Genomic DNA, 21,150 nt, shown 5'->3' with positions numbered 1-21,150 from the left:
TTTGGCAGCAGATTAACATGTAATTAGCCCCAAATTTTAGTCACCTTAGTTTGAGAGAAGTTAGATTTATACATGACATGGTACACGTCAAACTACTGTTTCTGATCTTATATAAAATGGATTCCATAGAATTGTACTACAGAAGGCTTGCAGTAATTCACTGCCTATAATTTTATAAACACAGGCTGATGTTTCCACTTACTGGTCTATATAAGGTGTGTAACCCAAATCAAGGGAACATAATCTGCAATAATAAACTGTACATTTGATCTCAATAATTTGCCTGCAAAATATCTTTAAATTATTTTTCAATCCATTTATATCTTCAGAAAGTGGAATTATGCAGTAACTGGTCAGACAATATGTTTACTGTGAATCAACTCTCGTATTAGCAGAAGGCATGCTTTGAATTTATATTGGAAACTATTGGTTCTGAAAGCCAGTATATGATATGAATTTTCATTTCATTGTTGAAATATCACAAAACAAAACAAAGTCTTGTGCACATTAGCTGTCTCAGTGAAATAGGTGTTTTTTGAGAAGATGCACTTCTTTTGACCATGAAGACATCACCTGAGTTGTCTACAAATAAAGCAATGATTGTTTTTTTTTTTTTGTTCTCATTGACCCTACATACACACACGTACACAGCCGGATGCTGTTTTTGACAAGCAGTATAATGATCATTTAACTGTAATCCTGTGACAGCGTTGCTTAATCACTTTCTTAAAACAGATTTTATAATGGAATGGATACACTTCTGATGTATTTTTTGATTAGATGAAAGGAATTCTGGCTGAACTAATACATTTCAGTTTACATATCACACTAGCAAGTATTCATGTGCATGAAAACTTACTCTGTCTCTCACACACACAAACACACACACACACACACACACACACACACACACACACACACACACACACACATGCACTACCCCTGGAAAGGCAGGTCAACCCGTATTTAACTGTAATGGGCAACTGATTTCACACACAGACTGTTTTCTGCTAACAAAAATATGCATTCTTTCTTTTATCTGGTACACATCTACTATTTTATTGTGATGAAGTGAATAAAAGTCTTTCTATAGTAATGTATTTTGTCTTGTTTTGTATTTGCATGAGTGTGCATGCCTGTGTGTGTGTGTGTGTGTGTGTGTGTGTGTGTGTGTGTGTGTGTGTGTGTGTGTGTGTGTGTGTGTGTGTGTGTATTTCTGTCTGTTTTCAGAGTAACAGCATATCTGCTATAACATTAGATTAATTGAACAATTGACTTTGTTTAAATTGCTGACTTAAGTTGGTCTACTGAAACACATTCAAAGCCAGAAGAACCTTCAAATGCTCTTAGAGCTCTTCTAAGTCTTACTAACCTATATTATTTCCCATCTAATTTGCTTTATCTATCAATTCTCTTTTATTAACCTCAAAATTCATATGAAGATAAGTTGAATGCTCAGTAGACACTGAGTGCAGCCTTTATCTAGCCTCATAAATTCCATTGACCATCATATTCCATTTATTAGCTTCATAGGTCCATCAGTAATCTTTTTTGTATAACTCCCCTATTATTATTCATTTAGATCTGCCAATTTTTCACCTTTTTTCTTTTCAGGCATTGAATAATCTGATAATATGCTTGTCTTTGTTTTTTGTTTGTCATCAATCTCCAGCTTGATAAAAGTCTACTATTTCACACCCTATTGTCCCCCTGCCCATTGAGTAGCATCAAAACATAAAATACTGACAAGGTAATTAGGTAAAAAGTTTAGTTTTTTTTTTTTAAGAATTATTATAGTATATCGGTTCATTGCCATTCAAAAAATGTGCATGCTGATTGGATAGCCCAACCAGTGTGCCCATTGTAAACCGAGCATACATACGCCACTAAAAAAAGTCCAACTGCTAAAGTACCATTGAATAGCCAGATTTTCTATTGCAATATGTTGCAGAGGACTGAGCAAAATGCAAGAAAAAAAGCAGGTATGTTCTGCAAAATGAAAGAAGGAGAAATGTATCTGATTTTCTACTATTTTTGTGCTATCCCTCCTTAAATCTCGGCAGACTGTTGTACCTCTCAACTGTCCAGATCTTCGCAGAACATCAAGATTTTTGCCTCATAGTTTTTTTTTTTCTCATTTAAAAAAACAAAACAAAAAGGGAGTTTTGGTGAGCTACTGGGGAAGGAAGTCATTAAATAATGCCAGACAACCAAGGTGTAGTTTACACATCCTTCAGAAAGTGCACACGAACACAAAACCTCTCATTCTGATAAATGTCTAAGTTTATTAGAGCAAAACAATCTGACCCCATTTTTCAACCATTGCCCCCCCCCCCCCCGCCCCTATTGCGTTGGGCTTTGTCCAGGTTTCTTGCACTAAGAGTAGCAGTAAAATAAAAAAAGGTAAAAAACAGCAATAGAGATTTTCTTTTTTGTTGTACCGTGCAAGTAGTTTAACGTAAGTACCGTATGCTTGCACAGTACATTTGAAGAGGTGGAAGAACACTACAGTGTCATTATAAAAATGCATCATTTAAGAAAGGTAAGCAATTTTTTTCTTAAATAATGTCACTATATCAGCGCGGATAATACCAGATGTACTCACACTGCTGGCTCTGTTTGATCACTCTGCTTTTGCCCTTGTGATTAAACCACATCAGCCATGGGTAAAATCAGCATTACCCACACCCAGTTGTGAGTTATTGCTTAAATATGTTTCATGAGAACTGTGAAAGGTAAGCATTATGGAGAAGAGAAAACAGTTAGTGCGTGCATTTCATTTCTAATATGACTTCACAATAAAAATGAATGTTCCTCAGTATGTACCTCTTCATTTGCTTCCTGTCTAATATTAGTAAATGCTGATAAAGTTAGAAAAGCATAAGCTTTGTTCTGAATGGGAAGTTCCATCATGGAATTTGGAATGGATCCCTAACAAAGAATATCATAAACAAGCATCAGGGGATCTTAGTCAGCAAAATGAATGCTGTAGTGTTTATTTTTAGTTGGTCAGTGACTGTTCCATGATTCTTACAATAATGTTGCTTTTTAATGAAAAAAAAATATATAAAATAGCAAGCATTCTGTAGATAGAGGAGACAGGACCTTGATTTCCTAGTCTCCCACCTACGTGTTTCTCTGTGGATTAAAAGAGATTGCTATTTTCTGCTGAACTGTATCTTGTGAAAGTTATTTGGCATCTCACCAGTACTAACTTTGTATGGCTGGAACAGCCACCACCTGTTTCACAGTCCATAGTTCTTGATTAATGAGTTTAGCAGACATGAAATGAGATACCCCTATCCATCATCTCCTTAGAAAGACTCCATTTTCTGATGGAACGAGATACCATTCCTTTGTCTGCCCATACATTATCTTCACTCCTTCCTTATTTTTGTTTCTGAATTAACCTGACCAGAGTTCATCTAATACCAAGATATGTCACTTCAAATAAAATGGGAGTTCTCAACACCAGTGCAAGAAAAAGGAAAACATCCCTTCCCACCTCTCATAAGCCTTCCAAATGAGTTACTCGTTAATAGTGAATACCAATTGGCTGGTACCTACTTAAAGAAAATGTGTCTTATCCATGGCTGGAAAGCAGACTAGGTATCCCTAGAGTCTGTTACTGAGATAAAATGTACACAGTCCGTGTTCAAGAACATCCCCACAATTTTTTTTTTTGTGTTTTCTAGACTTTCAGAAAGATTACACTATGTGTACATATAGTGTAAATGTAGTGTATGCTTTGTGGTTACCTTTATGAATCCCCCTCAATATTTAAGGCTGCAAGAAATTTAGGAGAAAAACTAAAATTATGAGAAAGAAAGTGTAAGTTATGCGTGTCCTGTCTTGTCTGTTTACTCAAAACAGTGTACACTTAGTGCAGGCATTAATGAATCCCAGGGCTCCTTTTCCTTAAACAAACCTCACAGCTCCAGTGTTCTTCTTCACTATCCACATGACCTTCCTGCAGGGAAATACCTCCTATCAATCTTTTCCTGAAAGAAAACAAATCATACTTTTTCCTTTATTTGTAGTCCAAAGAAGACAGATGGATGACCAATTATGTATAAACAGTTGCGTCAACAACCATATCTGACCCAAAACTAATAAATGGAAGGGAATGAAGACTATATCAATGAGTTGCTTACACCGAGTACTGGCTAGTTTGGTTTGCACATCATATTACCCCATGTAATATAAACATACAAGGGTGATGGATAAAGTCAAACACAGTCCCTTTCCATGCTGTGATATTCAAGTAAAATGTCAAAAGGGACTCTTTGCAATAGTACAAAGAGACACAAAGAACCACAACATAAGGCAAAGCCACACACAATGAGGAAAAAAATTGAATAAATCATCAGTAAATTGTACCAATAAAATGTACTACTATGGCTGCTTGCAGACATACAATTGTTTAATACTAAGGCTTGCAGGCACACATATATCAATACCATAGTGTAATGCTCCCTAAAGTCATGGAGAATTACAGTTAAAATTAGTGTATAGTTACATAATGTATCTCAGTACAATGCTCCTCAACAATTAGTGTAAGCTATCATAGGCTCATAGGTTCATAGGTGTGTACTAGGCTAATGGCCCTGGAGCCTTTACAAGCCTAGCCCATAGAAGTGCCCTGGCATCATGCTGCCCAATGTTAGTTCCCAGTGCCTCTATAAAGTAGAGCCACTGGAGTGATCCCTGGGGTGAACTTTCTATTTCCCATCCACTCATAAAGATTTCTCTTGAAGAGGGTCAGTGAGGTGCTCTGCTTGACATGGATGGGTAGCCTATTCCAGAGCATGGGCAGTCTCTGGGTTATGAACCTGTCGCTCCAGCATGTTCTGTTGATTGTGGTAATGAGGTCGATGCCTTTGGAGAGTGTGGTGCAAAGGGATTGGGATTTATTTAGATATAGCAATTCTAAAAGAGCTGGGTCAGACATGGCTTTGTAAGTCAAGCAGAGATTGCCTCTTAGTAGACGATATGAGACCGAGATTAGCTGCAGTTTTTTGAGTCTGTCCATGTAGGACATGTGTTTAAGGACTAAGATCCTCTTTGTGAGGTAATTTTCTGGCCTTTCCAGCTGTTGCATGTGTCTAGTGAGGTACATCCCAAATGGGGCATTATATTTGATGACTGGCTTAATGTGGGAAAAGTAGAGAGAGATGATGATCTCTTTCTTCCTGGATTCAAAACCCTTGGTAATGAGATGTGCCACACAGAAGGACTTTCTGACCACAGTGGCAATGTGGTGATCGAAGGAGAGGTTGCTGTCAACCTGTGTCCCGAGATCTGTTATAATGCCTTCAGTGTTCAGTGTGCTCCCATTGATGTGGTTATTAGTGGGAACTGAGTTTTTCCCAAAGGGGATGACGACGCATTTTTTGGCAGTAGACTTAAGGCCATGGTTTTGACACCAGTCATTGTTCTCAGTGAGGCCTTTCTGTAGGATGTCTACATCATTTGGGGAGTTAATAATGGCTCCCAGCTTGCAGTCATCAGCGAACATGATCAGCCAGAGTCTCACCATGTTGGCCTGGACTTCTGAGAAGTAGATGCCAAATAGGAGAGGACCCAGGACCGATCCCTTTGGGACTCTAGTCATGACTGGTCAGCAGTCTGACTTGGAGTCCGCTACTTTCACACTGTGTGTTCTATCTGTAAGCCATTTTGCAACCCACCTAGTGATATAGGGGTTGATGCCTAGTTTGGTGAGTTTATTAATAATTCCTGAGGGGGGAATGTTATCAAACGTCTTGGCCAGATTGAGGTAGGCTGTATGAACTGCCTTGCTCTCATCCACAGCTCTGGTGACTGTCTCAAAGATGTCAACCAGGTTGAGCAGGCATGATCTACCTTTCACAAAACCAAATTCTGTGGGGTCTAAAGTCTGGAGATTCCCTATATCCTTGTTAATTAGGTCCATGATGATGCGCTCCATAGTGTTACATATCAGAATCATCAGGCTAATGGAGTGATAATTCCCAGGGTCTGTAGTTGCTCCGCCTTTATGGAGAGTGATGACTGTAGCAGTGTGCCATTTGGTCGGGAAAAAGCCTGAGCTGAGGCTGTGATTGAACAGGGCACACAGATGTGGTGCCAGTTCACTTTGTATTTCAAATAGAACACATCCAGGGATATTGTCAGGTCCCAGGGAAGCTGTATTCTTGGTCTTGGACAGTACATATTTAACCTGTGCTGCAGTTATGCTGGGTGCCTGGCATTCCTCTGCACTTACACAATTTTTCCTTCTTACCTCTATTCTAATAATTCCATATTATTTTCAAATGATTACCTATAGCCTCAATTCCCTTACTGCATTCCTCTTGATTTATTATCGTTGTTTTTCCTTTTACACCCTTATTATTATATTTTTGTATATAGCTATGTTTAATTCCATTGAGTATATTATTTTTTTTATCCATTGTATTTATGACATTGTTTTGCTCTGTATTATTGTAAACTTGTCTGTACTTGTATGTTTGTTTGGGGCTTTTCCACTCGGGTCTCCACTGAAAAAGGGTAAATTCTTACCCAGCTGGACCAACCCGGTCAACAAATGCAAAATAAATAAATAAATTCCTCCGGTATTGTGCTTGTTCCTTTGTGGGGGGAGAGGGGTAAAGTTGGCTCTGAATCTATTGGCCAGTATGTTGGCAATATCTGTTGACTCAGTATAGGAGGTACCATTATGCAGTAACTCAGAGCAAACCTGAGTGTTGCCGTGGAGATTCTTGATATAACTATAGAAGGCTTTGTAGTTGTTTTTAGTGTCTACCGCAATTCTGTCTTCAGAGCTGGATTTAGAGGTTTTGATGAGGGATCTCAGCTTTTTGTTGAGGCTAATAAGGGAGTTTTTCCAGTCCTGAGTCTTCACCTTTTTCTGCAACAGTTTCTTCCTTCTGCTGTAGAGTTTATTAATGGCAGGAGACTACCAGATTGGCTTCCTTTTTTTGGAGGAGAGTGTCTTGGTTCTGTTGGGTATGGCTAGTTCCATGCATTCATGTATGTCTTCATACAGTGCATTGGTGTATGATTTGGCAGTCATGCATCTATTTTCCATTGGCATGGGTGCCATGAAGTTAGCCACCTCTGTTTTTTTAGGAGCCAAAAGTCAGCTTTGGAGAAGTTTTTCATGGTGGTTACTTTTGCGGGGGGTGTGGGTGAGATGTGGGTTTCCAATGGTGATTAGTTTGTGGTTGGATCTATCCAGTGAGGAATTGACTATTGGTGTAGAGCAATGGTTGCCCATGTTAGTAATAACCACATCAAGGATGTTGCTTCCCCTAGTGGGGTTAAGAATGAGCTGTTTCACAGCACTGGAACTGATGAATTCTAGGAAGGGTTGGGTCAGTGTGTTGGGGCATGAGTAGTTTTCCCAGTTGATGGAAGTAGTTGAAGTCACCTAGTATGAGAGTGTTGGGTTGGACCATAATTGTTTCCAGGGTGCTTAGGAACATGGAGTGAGAGTCTTGGGACATGGTTGGGGACCTATAGCAGGCTACAACCTGAATTGCCGTCTTACCCAATGTTAGTTGTACCTGAACTATCTCAGATGTTTTATGCTGGGCTACCTTTAATGAATATGGAGATACCACTGCCTTTGGAGCTTCGGTCCATGTTCTGGGGCCGAAAGGTATGGAATGAGTTATAGTCTGGTTGGACAGCTGTGCTTTCTGCTGCTTTAAACCAGATCTCTGTTACATCACTAATATTGATCTTCTCCATCATTAAAGTTAACGTCTTGCACCACTGATTGCTACCCAAAAGTTTAGGAAATAAATTACATGATAAATTTAATACATTACAAACACAATCTCCCTCCCCACTCTCTCCATACTGAATAGAGATAAGATGAAAAAGCTGCATCATTCCTCCACCAGTTCCTGCAGGCACAATAACTTTTAATCTACCATTAGCAAGGGGAAATATAGCAGATGTTAAATATACCAGGGACTTTGCATGCATAGTGGCAGTAGTGCTATTTCCAATACTGCAAAGAAAAATATAATATGGGTCTTGGTGCCATCTTTTTGTATTGAGGCTAAAATTGTGCGGGGTATTCTATACAATAACTGGGTGGTGTTGAATGGGGGCACCTTTATTAGAAACAAGATACCAGATATGCCTTAACTTGTTTATAAAAGGGGATGGAACCTTAAAAATTTGGTTGAGACTGCATTGCCCCCTTTACAAAAGGATGGAGGCATGTACAAATGTGGTTCTTGTAGAATGTGTAAAGATATTAAAGTGACTAATAGTTTTTCCATAGGCAGAAATAAATATAGAGTTAAGGGTAAATATAATTGTAATGCCACTGGTGTAGTATATTTAGCCCAGTGTCAAAATTGCCCCCAGTTCTATATTGGTAAAACTGATAGGCACTTTAGAAAGAGAATATATGAACATTTATATAGCATTAATAGGAAAGATGTAAACAACGCTTTAGCGAAACATATTATTGAATGTCCTGAGAATTCATTTTTGTTTCTTGTTATCGAACAAATACACACTAATATTAGAGGTGGGCCAGTATTTGTGGAGTTAGAACCTAGAGAATTATGGTGGCAAGTATTAACTAACGCTTACACCTATCCTGGTTTAAATGAATACAGTTCTATTACATGTATTTTGAAGCTTAAGGCCTTAAATAGACGTTAAATGACCAATTGTGTACTTGTTTTAATATTGTTATATGTTTTAATATACTTGTATATATTTATATATTGCAAGAGTTTTCATTCCTTCCAATATATTTGTACTGAGGTCTATACCAGGGTTATAGAGGAATAAAGCCCTGATTATTTCCCAAGGAAGCCAGGTTCAAAAAGTAGTTTTGATGCTTGATAGCATAGCTGGGGATAGTGGAAATGGCTATCCTGGGGGGAAAAGGTTGGCAGTTTACACTTGACTTTCGCTGCTGTTCCAGTGACAAAAACCTAGCTAGATAATTCAGGCCTGTTATGATACACGAAGCTGGGGTTGTAAGAGATGTGATCCTGATTATATAAACTAGTGATGGTACATATTGATGAGCGTGCAACATAGGGTATAGGTTATACATACAGTCACACAACAAGTGCTCACATCACCACCAGGGGTGGGGTTAAGTCAAAAGTAAAATGAGTTTACTGTCAGGATGCCAGGAAGAGCACAGAGCAGTCCTGTTGCTATGAGGATGGCATGGGAAGGCTTGATGGTTGGCAGCCATGAGTGAGAAAAAATACTCTATAAATACATACACACACACACACACACACACACACACACACACACATATATATATATATATATATATATATATAAAGGCATATATATATATATATATATATATATATATAGATCTACTGTCTATGCACAAATGTACGTTTCAGCAAAATGTAAATTCGTGGTTGCATTTACACGAAAGTGCTTTTCAACGTAAATGCTCTTTCATGTAAATCCATTAAAAAAAAAACAAATAAATACTGAAAACACTTTTATGCAGGGGGACAAGCCCCTCTGCACCCCCCATGTGGGGGGCTGTGCCCCCCATACTCCCCCTACTTAAATATTCTCACTCCAAGATCACACTACAGTGGGGAAAAGGGAACATTCCCTCATCCCCACTGGACTACGATCTCAGTAAAAGTTCCATTAGTTGTACATGAACACTAAATCTTGATGTACAACTAATATAACATGGAAACAGCATGTTTTCACTCAGACCCCCCCTTACTACTCTATTTTGTAAACTTTATTATGCAAAAGTGCATTTTTGATAAAACGCACTTTCGCATATATTAACGGATTTATGTTTCGGTAAAACGTAAATTCGCTAATATACAGTAGATCCCTATATATATATATATCTACACACACACACACACACACACACACACACACAAACATATATATATATATATATATATATATATATATATATATATATATATATATATATATATATATATATATATATATATATATACAGACAGAGAGAGATAAAGATATATTTGTAAATCACCAGGTTCTTCCTTTCAGTTTGATTTTTCTTTTTTTATCCATCTCTCATTACTGGTGCAAATTGCTTCCCAGTCATCAGACTATTAGCTTCATAGTCAGCTTAGTTTCTGCTTTCTTCTCCTGGTTTACCATGCACACATTCAGTCTTCTGGGTTAGCTTCTGAATTTGCTAACCTGATAGTCAGGAAGCAGCATTTCAATTCCTTCATTAACTTATAGAACAGTAAAAATTCCTTTCTCATGCCATCTAGAATGTTTTGTGTGTGTGTGTGTGTGTGTGTGTGTGTGTGTGTGTGTGTGTGTGTGTGTGTGTGTGTGTGTGTGTTATGCAAAGTTTTAGTTAGAGCCATAAATGCTGTTGCAATTCTTGTTATTGCTACAGAATGTGAGACAAACAAAAATGCATTCATTCTTGTTGCATTTGCTATGTTTCTCTCCACAGCATTCTGCATACCCTACCAAATTAATAAGTTGTGCTGTATGACACCATCATGGATGTTTCATTGAAGAAGTGACAGTTTTAAGCACCTGAAGATGAAGACTGGTGCTTAAGAAGAAGACTTTATACAGGACAAAATATAAATCAATATTAGTGATGAAAATACCAAATAGAAATAATGGTATAAGAATAAAATCTGATGCAGGGTAACAAATCAGTTCTCTACAAAAGTATTAGCATGCCTAATATTCCTTCCCAGAAAAGGTTTAAAAGTTTATGAATTGTAAAAGACAGCAGAATGAAAATCATTTGGTAGTACCAGCAGGTTAATGAAGAATGTGAGTAGCCATTTCTGGCAAGATACAATATATGTGTCTAACTACATAAATAAAAAATGTTAATGAAGTACAAAAATGTAGGGACTACTATATGATGCTATTCAGTGAAAGATCTGTATGTAATTTCCAGTAGTAAATTCTTATATGTAATGCAAATTACTTACATACTCAAATACACTCAACTTTTTGCATTTGTCTGTACCCTATATGTTTTAAAAAATGAAAAATCTAAATTTTACAAGTGCCTTCATTATTTATTGCATTTTGTACTGTTATTGTTACTTACATTTTATAAATACAATTTTACACATAGTTTATTTATGTTTATCTTATCATGTGACTACAATTTTAACATGTGACTAGATCATGTGACTACACCTTGATTATATAAGCTAAGCATAATGTGTCGCTCAGTTTCTTTGCCTGATGAAGCCTATCTGGGTGAAAGTGTCTTCTGCACTTGCAACTTTTTAACTGGTTTGTGGATTTTAAACTTGTGGAATAAGCAGCAAATTTTTAAGTACATTGTAAACTTGTGGAATAAGCACTTCTAACTCTTGGAATAAACAGCTATTACTTAAAAAAAACAACTCTTCAAGTAAGTAGTGAACTTTGAATTTTTGAATTAACTACTGTTTATCCCTGCTCATGGTTCCAGTTACTTTGTTGTTTTGCTAGTCTTCCCTTATTAGTAATTGACTTGTCATTGCTCTAATACCGTTGCTTTACCTTTTGACATAAGTAAAATAAAATAAATTTAAATCAATCCTTACTTTCTGAAACACAATGAGCACAAGTTCATTTCTAATTTGCAAGGTCCTCATTTCACATAATCATAAGGCTTGCTACGCTTTGGCTCTATATCAATGAACAATTTAAAACTTCCTCTTAGTCACCTTAATGTCAGATTATTCAGGTATAAATCCTGTCACATTCCACATCACTTGGGTAAGTACATAACTATATAGTTAGTCTATACAACAACAGAGCTATACTTTAATCTTTAACAACTTTATGTGTTGTTTTCTCATTCTTCCTTGGTCCTTCACTATATGTCACCTCAAGTTCGATGGCAATCCAAGTCAGGAAAATGTACAGCAGACTGAATCTATCTAAGCTCACTGAAACACCATATAGTGAAAAATATATAAGGAATACCAAATTTGGGAAATTAAATACACTTGCCCTTGGAGAAATTAATTGAGGATACCTCCTAAAACAATTCCTGATATAGAACTTAGAAACAAAAATACTAGAAAAGAGAAAATACAGTAATGAACTGAACAAACCAAGAAAACACATATGAACTATAAGGATCATATCTCAATAATAAATCATAGTACAATGTATGTTCTATTGGTGAACCTAATATCTTTGACAACTAGGTGACTAGCAATCACTGTAATTACACGATGAATTTGGAATCAGTTCTCTCACATAACAACAAACTGGACATCAAACAGGTTGTCAGCACACACATATAACCTCTCACACAAAATGGGGTCCCAACACATAAACCTTCATATGCAGGGAAACACAATAGAAGCCTACCAAAAGATCAGAGACCTCCCAAGCACAAACCACTTGCACACACTCCAAAGCAACTAGAATCCACAAAACATAACATCACACACAGCAGTGTTTCAGCAAATAAGCCCATAAGGAAAAACACCTGAAAACCAAATGGCCTGGTCATAGGTGACTCCATAGTGAGATGCAGAGATGCCCTCCCTCACCAGGCTGGATAAGGAGAAGGTCACGATCAGCTGCCTGTCGGGTTCCAGGATCCATCATATCATGCACACACTGAAGTCACTCAACAAAAATTACAGTTATGACTGTCATAGTATATGTTGGGGTGAATGAATTGAGACATACCTCGCTGGACAATATGAAGAGAGACATAACCAAACTCACGGATTATGTGTCCCAGGAAGGTATTTCCCTAGCCCTAAGCAGCATTCTACCTTCACTCAGGATGATGCCACAATATCAACAAAAAATGATTGACTTCAACAAGTGGTTTAGGTTTTGGTGTCAATCCAGGGGGATCCAGTCTGTCTGGGAAGACATGGTTGACAGACCATGCTACTTTGTCAGAGATGGTCTTCACCTGTCTCCTCTAGGCTTTTGGATACTTGCAGAGGCTCTTACCTCCCCATAGTGCCTTTTTTAGGCAATGTCAAAACAACAAAATTTGTGACATAAAAAAATCCACTCAAGACAACCTCAAAGTTTTTCTGCTTAATGCTAGGAGCCTGAACAAGAAACTGTGGTCCCTGGACGCACTCCTTACCTTGGAAGATGCTGACATCTATGCAGTTGCTGAGACATGGTTCAAGGCTGCAATAAGCACCCCGGCTGTGCAATGCTACAATGCCTTCCACACGTTCAGCCCCAAAATGAGTATGAAGAACCAAAGGTGGAAGTCTATCCATCTTCATTAAAGCCAAATACACCTCTAAATTGGTTAAACAGTATAACTCTCTTGAGCTACTCCAGGTCCAACTAACTATAGGTAAAATACTCCACCACATCATTGCTAGCTACAGATCCCCCACCATGAACCAAGAGAAGCACACTGCCTACCTGGACATACTAGAGTCACTCACTGCACAGCTAAACACTTTTGACATGGGAGATTTCAACTATCCTTCCATTGAATGGGCAGCATACATGAGCACAAACATGCTCACCCTGAGGTTCCTTGATTTTGTCAATAAAATCCCCTGGAACAGCTAGTCTACACCCCACAAGAGGCTCAAATGTCCTAGACTTAGTACTCACCAACATGGGGGGGGGTCACTGCACTAGCCCCTGTGTGTTGCCCTGCCTGGTAAGGTCAGACCATAAATCTGTCTTGTTCAAAGCAATGATCAGACCTGAAACCCCGATAGACCACTAATAGAGTACAATGAAGCTTTTTGCATGTACCTCACCAGACACCTGCAGCAGATGGAGAGACCACAGAGATTTCTCACCAAGAAAATTCAGGGCCTCCAAAATCTGATCAACATGGAAAGAAAGAAATCCCTGTCACTGTACTCTGTATCTTTCAGGCTGCTGAGAGACAACTTGTGCCTGGCCCACAGAGCAATCTCTGACCTTACCCTAATGGAAATGCTCCACATCTACAAATCAAATGGGACAAGAGTCATTCAGTCCAGAGATCATAACCTAGTCTGCGACATTAATAGAACATGCTGGACAGACAGATATATCTCCCAGAGATTTTTGTTCCTCTGGAATAAACTCCCATTTCATGTGAAGCAGAGCTCCTCAGTGACCCTGTTTAAGCACAACCTAGACAATTGGATGGGAGACTATAAATTTACCCCTGGGGGTGGCACCTATGTCCCTCATTTGAAAGGGGCAGTCTGTACTGATCATAGACTAGCTCTGTGAATAACAACCATCTAACCAAGGTTAGTTAGGAACACAGTACAACATGGCTAGGCTTGTAAAGGACCTAGGGCCATTAGCCTATTAATCTCTTATGAACCTATTAAGAGAAAATGAAGTAGATATCCAAAGAAACTTATGAGGCATACAGAGCTTATACATTGCATAACTCACTGCTTATCACCCTTTGGACCAAAGAAAATGTCATTCAATTTGTCACTGTTAGTCCTTTGAAATGGCTGTGCCACTGTTTTCACAGATCATCAACTGGATGTACAAGTTAATAAAATCCTTTAGCAAACTAACATTGTGTTCATTGACCTATATTGAATTTGCTAAAAAACAAAGCAAAGGTATCAATCCACTAAATAGCCCCTTCCTATTAAGAAATTCAGTTAAAACATTGACTTCTCAATGGGTAAATGGCCAACTGTCAGAATTTCAGTGCCAATGTCCTTTAATAAAACACACAAAGCCATAGATAAATAGCATTTTTAAAGAAAACTGAACTGTCTCACTATATAAACATATAGTCTTTTGGTGCATGCTAGGACATTAGTGCTAGTTCCAACTGAAGGGACAATGGCTGTGAAGCTGCTTATACCTGCTCTCAGGAGACTGCAGTCAGTTTTGAAAAAGTTTTTTTGTTTCACCCTGACGGGGGGCAGGGGAGATGGTGACTTTGAAAGTGATCACTTTATGGTCAGATCTTACCAAGGAGGATGACGCTGTAGGGGTAATACAGTGGCTACTCGTGTTGGTTAGTACCAGGTCCAGGATATTTTCACCTCTCATGGGGGTGTCGACTAGCCACGATGGTGCCAGTGGTTAGCGTTGTCACCTCACAACAAGAGGTTCTCCAGTTCAATCCTCGGCTGGGGCGCCTTCTGTGCGGAGTCTGCATGTCCTCCCTGTGGTTGTGTGGGTTTCCTCTGGGTGCTCCGGTTTCCTCCCACATCCCAAAGACATACTGTAGGTGGATTGGACACTCTAAATTGGCCCTAGGCATGAGTGCGTGTGTGTGTGCCTTCTGTGGAAGGTTGGGCGCCGGGCTGGCACCTCGACACCGTAAAAACTCCACTGCCAATTATGAGCGGACAGGTGATCCACTGTGGTGACCCCTAACCAGGAAAGGCTGAAAGAAGAAGATGGGGGTGTCAACCAGCTGATCCAATGCATTGGCATTGACAAAGTCGAGGAATCTCTAGGCATTTGTGTTTGGGTTGGAATAGGTTTTCCACTCATGGCTTTTAGTTTTCATGTGATTGTCTTTAAGGCAATCTTTGTAAGTGTCCTTTCTAATAAATAAATATATTATTATTAATAATAATAATAATAATAATAATAATAACAATAATACTAATTGTTTAGATACAAAGGTAATTAATAGGCTAGTTAAGTTTCTGATAGATACTAGAAGTAGGTACCATTGTCCTCTCAGGAGAAGTATCAGTTCTATATAAACTTATTCCTCCATTTACAATGAGACAAGAGTCTCACAGGTTAACAGCATATGTAAACTCCCTGCCCTATTTCCTTATGTATCATGCAACATATTACTTCACAGCTTCAGGAGAACAAAGCAATCTAGCCCATCCTAGTTACTCATTCTCCAACACTGCCAGCCTTAAAACAGTAGTGTAAATCCTTAATGCATTTTACAATCTGGTCTGTTTGAGCAAAGCTGTAGTTACTACTTCAATCTCCTCTTCACCTACACATATTAACAGAGTGCACCTGGAGATGCTCTCATCAAAGCCTCCGAAGGCTATAACAAGAGGTGCAGTGATGACCTTGTGAACTGCATGCATGCATGCACTCTTTTGTTCTTAAACGACCATATGTTTCAAACCATTTTGCATGGTTTCAGCCTTGGGTGAATTAATACCTTGGAGATTAGTTGAACTTGATCATCATATTGACAGAGCAGACATTTTACACTTTCTACCACTTCCAGACCCTTTCTGCTACAGTAAACCTCATCCACCACCATCTTTTTCCCTCCTAATGGAGGTACCTACTTAATATCCAACAAGAGAAATGATGATAAGTGACAATGCATGGATATATATGAACAGTAGGGGATGCATACTAATTAAAAAAATTGCAGTACCTCCAAGTATTCACACTATTCCGATATGCAGCAGTCCTGGGCACAGTGATTTCAGACGTATTGTATGTATGTACAGGGAGGAAAAAAAAAAAAAAATATATATATATATATATATATATATATATATATATATATATATAAAACAATAGATATGTCGATCAGTAACAGAGCTCTGGGGGCTGCAATGGGGAGAAGCCCCCCTCCCCCAGTAAAAATGCTTTAAATGCATAAATCTGAGTTTTAGAATTTGCTGTTAAGTGGTGGAGTAACAATTCAATTTTTAGAGAGTCAAGACTTGCATTATTGGACCTTTCACTTTTAACAGGGAGCCATTGAAAGAATCAGAATGCACTACAGGCAAATGTCATTCAAATCTCTAACCTAGCCTTTCAGATAGTGTAAGTGATCCTATGGCCTGCTGCTTAACAATGATAGGAAATATACATTTAAACAGCTCTGTCACCCTTGTTTATTGATGCAATGACAACTCCCTTTTACTCCAGCTATAGGATCAGAAAAAATGGAAGCTACACAGAGATACAGTAGCATTTCCCTATCTCTCCCAATGGCTTTTTTACACATTTTTTGCAATGATTAGCATTGCCCCATACACAACTTTTCAGAAGTTTCTTCCATGTCAAGATATTCAGCAGCTTTGGAAGTCAGACAGTGCTGTAATAAAGGGTCAAAGTCTCAGATGTCTTGCCAATAAATTAACATGTTACTAGATAAGCAGAATATATTATTATCCCATCAGGTATCTTTGCAGGTACTGTTTAAGCCACTCATGATTAAAGTGCAAACTGTTCTTAGAACATGGATGAAGGTGCTTATCTTGACATTTCCTCTGACAAAATGCACAATCAATTCCATGATATTTTTTCACTATTCATTACTCAGCTTAATTCTTATTGTTTGAGCCAAGTAATGCCAAAATGCTCACCCTAATAAAGCTAGATAAATTTCTTTTAATGGTCTTGGCAGAAGAGGCAAGCTTTTAAAAAATGTCTCGTAAAGAAATACCAGAAATTAGCTGATTTGTCCTGTGAAGTTTCTGGGGTTTTCCATGCTCAGAGAATAAACTGGCATGTTTGAACTTTATAGATAGTGCTTTGTTTTGTTTTGATACTTCAGTCATTATTTTGATTCATGCTGTAAAATAGTTCTGTTTTTCCCTGAGCTGCAACTGTCCCACAGAATATACAAATCAAAAATTACAGAAATGAAATAAATAAATAAATAAGTAAAGTGAAAATCAGTGGCGGATTATCAGAATGGATGCATAATGGGTTTAGAGCATGCACTCTTACAAATATTTTAGATTCCAGTTTAAATGACATGATGGCAATGCTTTATATCACAAGAAAATCTAGTGCCTTTATAGTTGCAGGGTACTGAAGACAATAGTCGGGTTTGTTATGGTATGACAACCAGACCAATGCCTTGGAATACTCTTCATGGCACAGGGGCAGCTCTAATGATTTGGTAGGGAGGTATATACAGTCTCAAATATAAAAAATCATATACATGTTGTATCCAATAGTATTAATCAGTAGCAACTACAGTAGACGCCCTCTTTTCCATCCTCTCTTTAACCAGCCTCCTCTTTAACCGGCCATCAAATGTTTTCCCTAGCCCTAGCAAAAGACAACAGAGAAGAACAGCACTTCTACCTCATCTAGGCTAAATAATGATAGACATTTGAGTTTTAGACTTCATATTCTTTAGAAAATGCATACTAACACAAACCCTGTTATTCTATAGCAATAACCCACGCCTGGGTGTGGGTAATGCTGGATTTAACCACGGTTGGCGTGGTTTGGTCCCGAGGGCGAAGCCCGAGGGACCAAACAAAGCCAACTGTGGGTAAATACAGCATTACCCACACCCAGAAGTGGGTTATTGCTATTATACCATGACATTATTTAAGAAAATAAACTATTACTTTTCTTAAATAATGGCATAGTATAATGCCTGTTTGCTGCCCTTCCGCAGATGTCTGGCATCCGGCAGTTCTGATGTACCGCGCCTGCGCAGTACATCAGAGCTGTGGGCAAGCAATGGAGAAAGCAAGATCTCCGTTGCTTTTTACTGTTTCACTATTAAATGGGTTTAACATAGCGAGACAGTTTAAAATAAGCAACGGAGATGTCCGTTGCTTATTTTAAAACTGTCTCGCTATGTTAAACCCATTTAACATAGCGAAACAGTAAAGAAAAGCAACAGAGATCTTGCTTTCTCCGTTGCTTATTTTTTTAAAACCTGTCTCGTTGTGTTAAGCGGGTTAAGCATAGCGAGACAGCTTTAAAATAAGCAACAGAGATCTCCGTTGCTTATTTTAAAGCTGTCTCGCTATGTTAAACCCATTTAACATAGTGAGACAGTGTTTTAAAAATAGAGTTATACTAACGGAAAAAAGTCCGGGCGACCAGACCTTTTTCCATTAGTATAACTCGATTTACAATGTGCACGCTGGCCAATCAGCGTGCACGTTTTGGAATATTAATGGGGGGTCATGGTATAATAACTGATTTATAACCTATAAATGTTATTTGGTATGCTTTTTCTGATTAACATCCATTTGTTTATCCAGCCTAAGGGCTGGTCCCAGCAAGACCAAATAAGAGGGAGTCTACTCTATACTGAAAAGTCTAAAGAACCAAAAGGGAAGATTAGTGATAAAAGACCAGAGTATGGCTCTGCATAACTAACAATTTATTATTAGTAGTTGTATTATTATTAAATGATTTATGTTTGAAATTTGCCTGATTTTTTTTTTGTTTTTTTCATTTGTAGAAGAGGAGTTGTACTTTTAACAGCAGGCCTGGAATGTACTGAAGCCATAACTTATGATGTATTAGCATGAGGTTAGACGCAAATAACATGACAGGAAGCTGATACAGTTAAACAAAAAGCGACAGCATAGTGTAATGTAAAATAAGAGCAAATATAAAATGAGAGAATCAATGCAAAAATCTATAAGCGAAATGTTAATGCTACAGTGATGAAAAACACATCCAGGAAAAGAAAAAGGGGTGGAAGCAGTTGTTTAAATGGCAAGGTCAGAAGACAAGCAGATGTTACAGAGATTTGTCATACAGAGATTTGTCATAGCGATGCAATATTTTACAAAGCTAGTATCAAATATATCTGGGATAATTATGCCTCTAAGGAAGTTGATAGACAAATTAGCTGTCTGGGAATGGAGCTGTAAACAGGAAAAGAGTTTAGAGATACTTAAACTAGTTACAAATGTACCACTCAGAGAATTATGTGATATGAATAAGTTGGTTGCATTAAAAGTAGATGCCAGTGACAATGGTATCGAAATAGTGGTCCTAGAAGATAATTGAACAGATATCTATGGGTCAAGAGCATTTACAGGTTCACAAAAGAAGCATGCTCAGGTATTAATAGAACATTTAGCAATAGTATTCAGATGTGAGTATGTTTGTGGTAAATAAATTCTATTGAGGTGCACAACTCAGCAAAGCTAGACCAGAATCTAAGTATTCTATTTTAGTTTTCATTCCTTGTGATATACATATATGAGTCATATTTATGTTTTCCCCATGCTCTCACTGATTAAATGATTTATTACAATTTTCCTGACATGCAAGTCAGCAAAACTGTGCGATTCAAATATTCTTACATCATTCAAAGTGTATATACTAATACAAGCCTAGAGTCATCGTGTCATTAGGCATTGGGCAGCAAAGAATGGATATCACTTGTATGATCATAGGTAATGAAATTAATTAATTTCTATTATACCATGACTCCTCAAAACGTGCACGCTGATTGGCCAGCGTACACATTGTAAATCGAGTTATACTAATGGGAAAAGGTCCGTCGCCGGACTTTTTCCATTAGTATAACTTTCTTTAAATCACTGTCTCGCTATGTTAAATGGGTTTAACATAGCGAAACAGCTTTAAAATAAGCAACGGAGATCTCCGTTGCTTATTTTAAAGCTGTCTTGCTATGCTAAACCCATTTAACATAGCGAGACAGGTTTTAAAAAAGCAATGGAGAAAGCAAGATCTCCGTTGCTTTTTCGCCATGTTAAATGGGTTTAACATAGCGAGACAGTTTTAAAATAAGCAACGGACATCTCTGTTGCTTATTTTAAAGCCGTCTCGCTATGTTAAACCCATTTAACATAGCGAAACAGTAAAAAAAAAAGCAACAGAGATCTTGCTTTCTCCGTTGCTTTTGCCCACAGCTCTGATGTACTGCACAGGCTCGCAGTACATCAGAACTGCCGCGGATGCCAGACATCTGCGGAAGGGCAGCAAACAGGCACTATACTATGCCATTATTTAAGAAAAGTAATAGTTTCTTTTCTTAAATAATGTCATGATATAATAGCAATAACCCACTTCTGGGTGGGTAATGCTGTATTACCCGGTTGGCTTTGTTTGGTCCTCGGGCTTTGCCTCGACCAAACCACGCCAACCGTGGGTAAATCCAGCATTACCCACACCCAGGTGTGGGTTATTGCTATAATAGAATGGGATATTGCTGTTATCCAACCAAAGATTAAAACCCCAGAAAAGTAAAATTAATGCAAAAAGGAAAAGAATGCAGAGCATTTTCACAAAAAAAGTAACTATCTTAACTCATGACAAGCAGAACTTATAAAAATATCTATTCTTAGTAATTCACAAACCTATGTACAGCACTTATATGGAACAATGGGCTTCTTGCAGATGAAGACAGCTCTCATATGAATAAATTCCGTGGCTATACCTTGCAAGTAATTATATGAGTTTGCAAAAGCACTGGAAAAACTGAAGTACTAACCTTTATATCAAACTGAGGTCTGATTATTAAGGACTAAC

This window comes from Protopterus annectens, chromosome 4.part0 (assembly GCF_019279795.1).
Source record: "Protopterus annectens isolate FY-2018-M chromosome 4.part0, PAN1.0, whole genome shotgun sequence".
Taxonomy (NCBI): Eukaryota; Metazoa; Chordata; order Ceratodontiformes; family Protopteridae; genus Protopterus; species Protopterus annectens.
The sequence above is the reverse complement of the archived record's forward strand: the minus strand, read 5'-3'. Positions refer to the sequence as shown.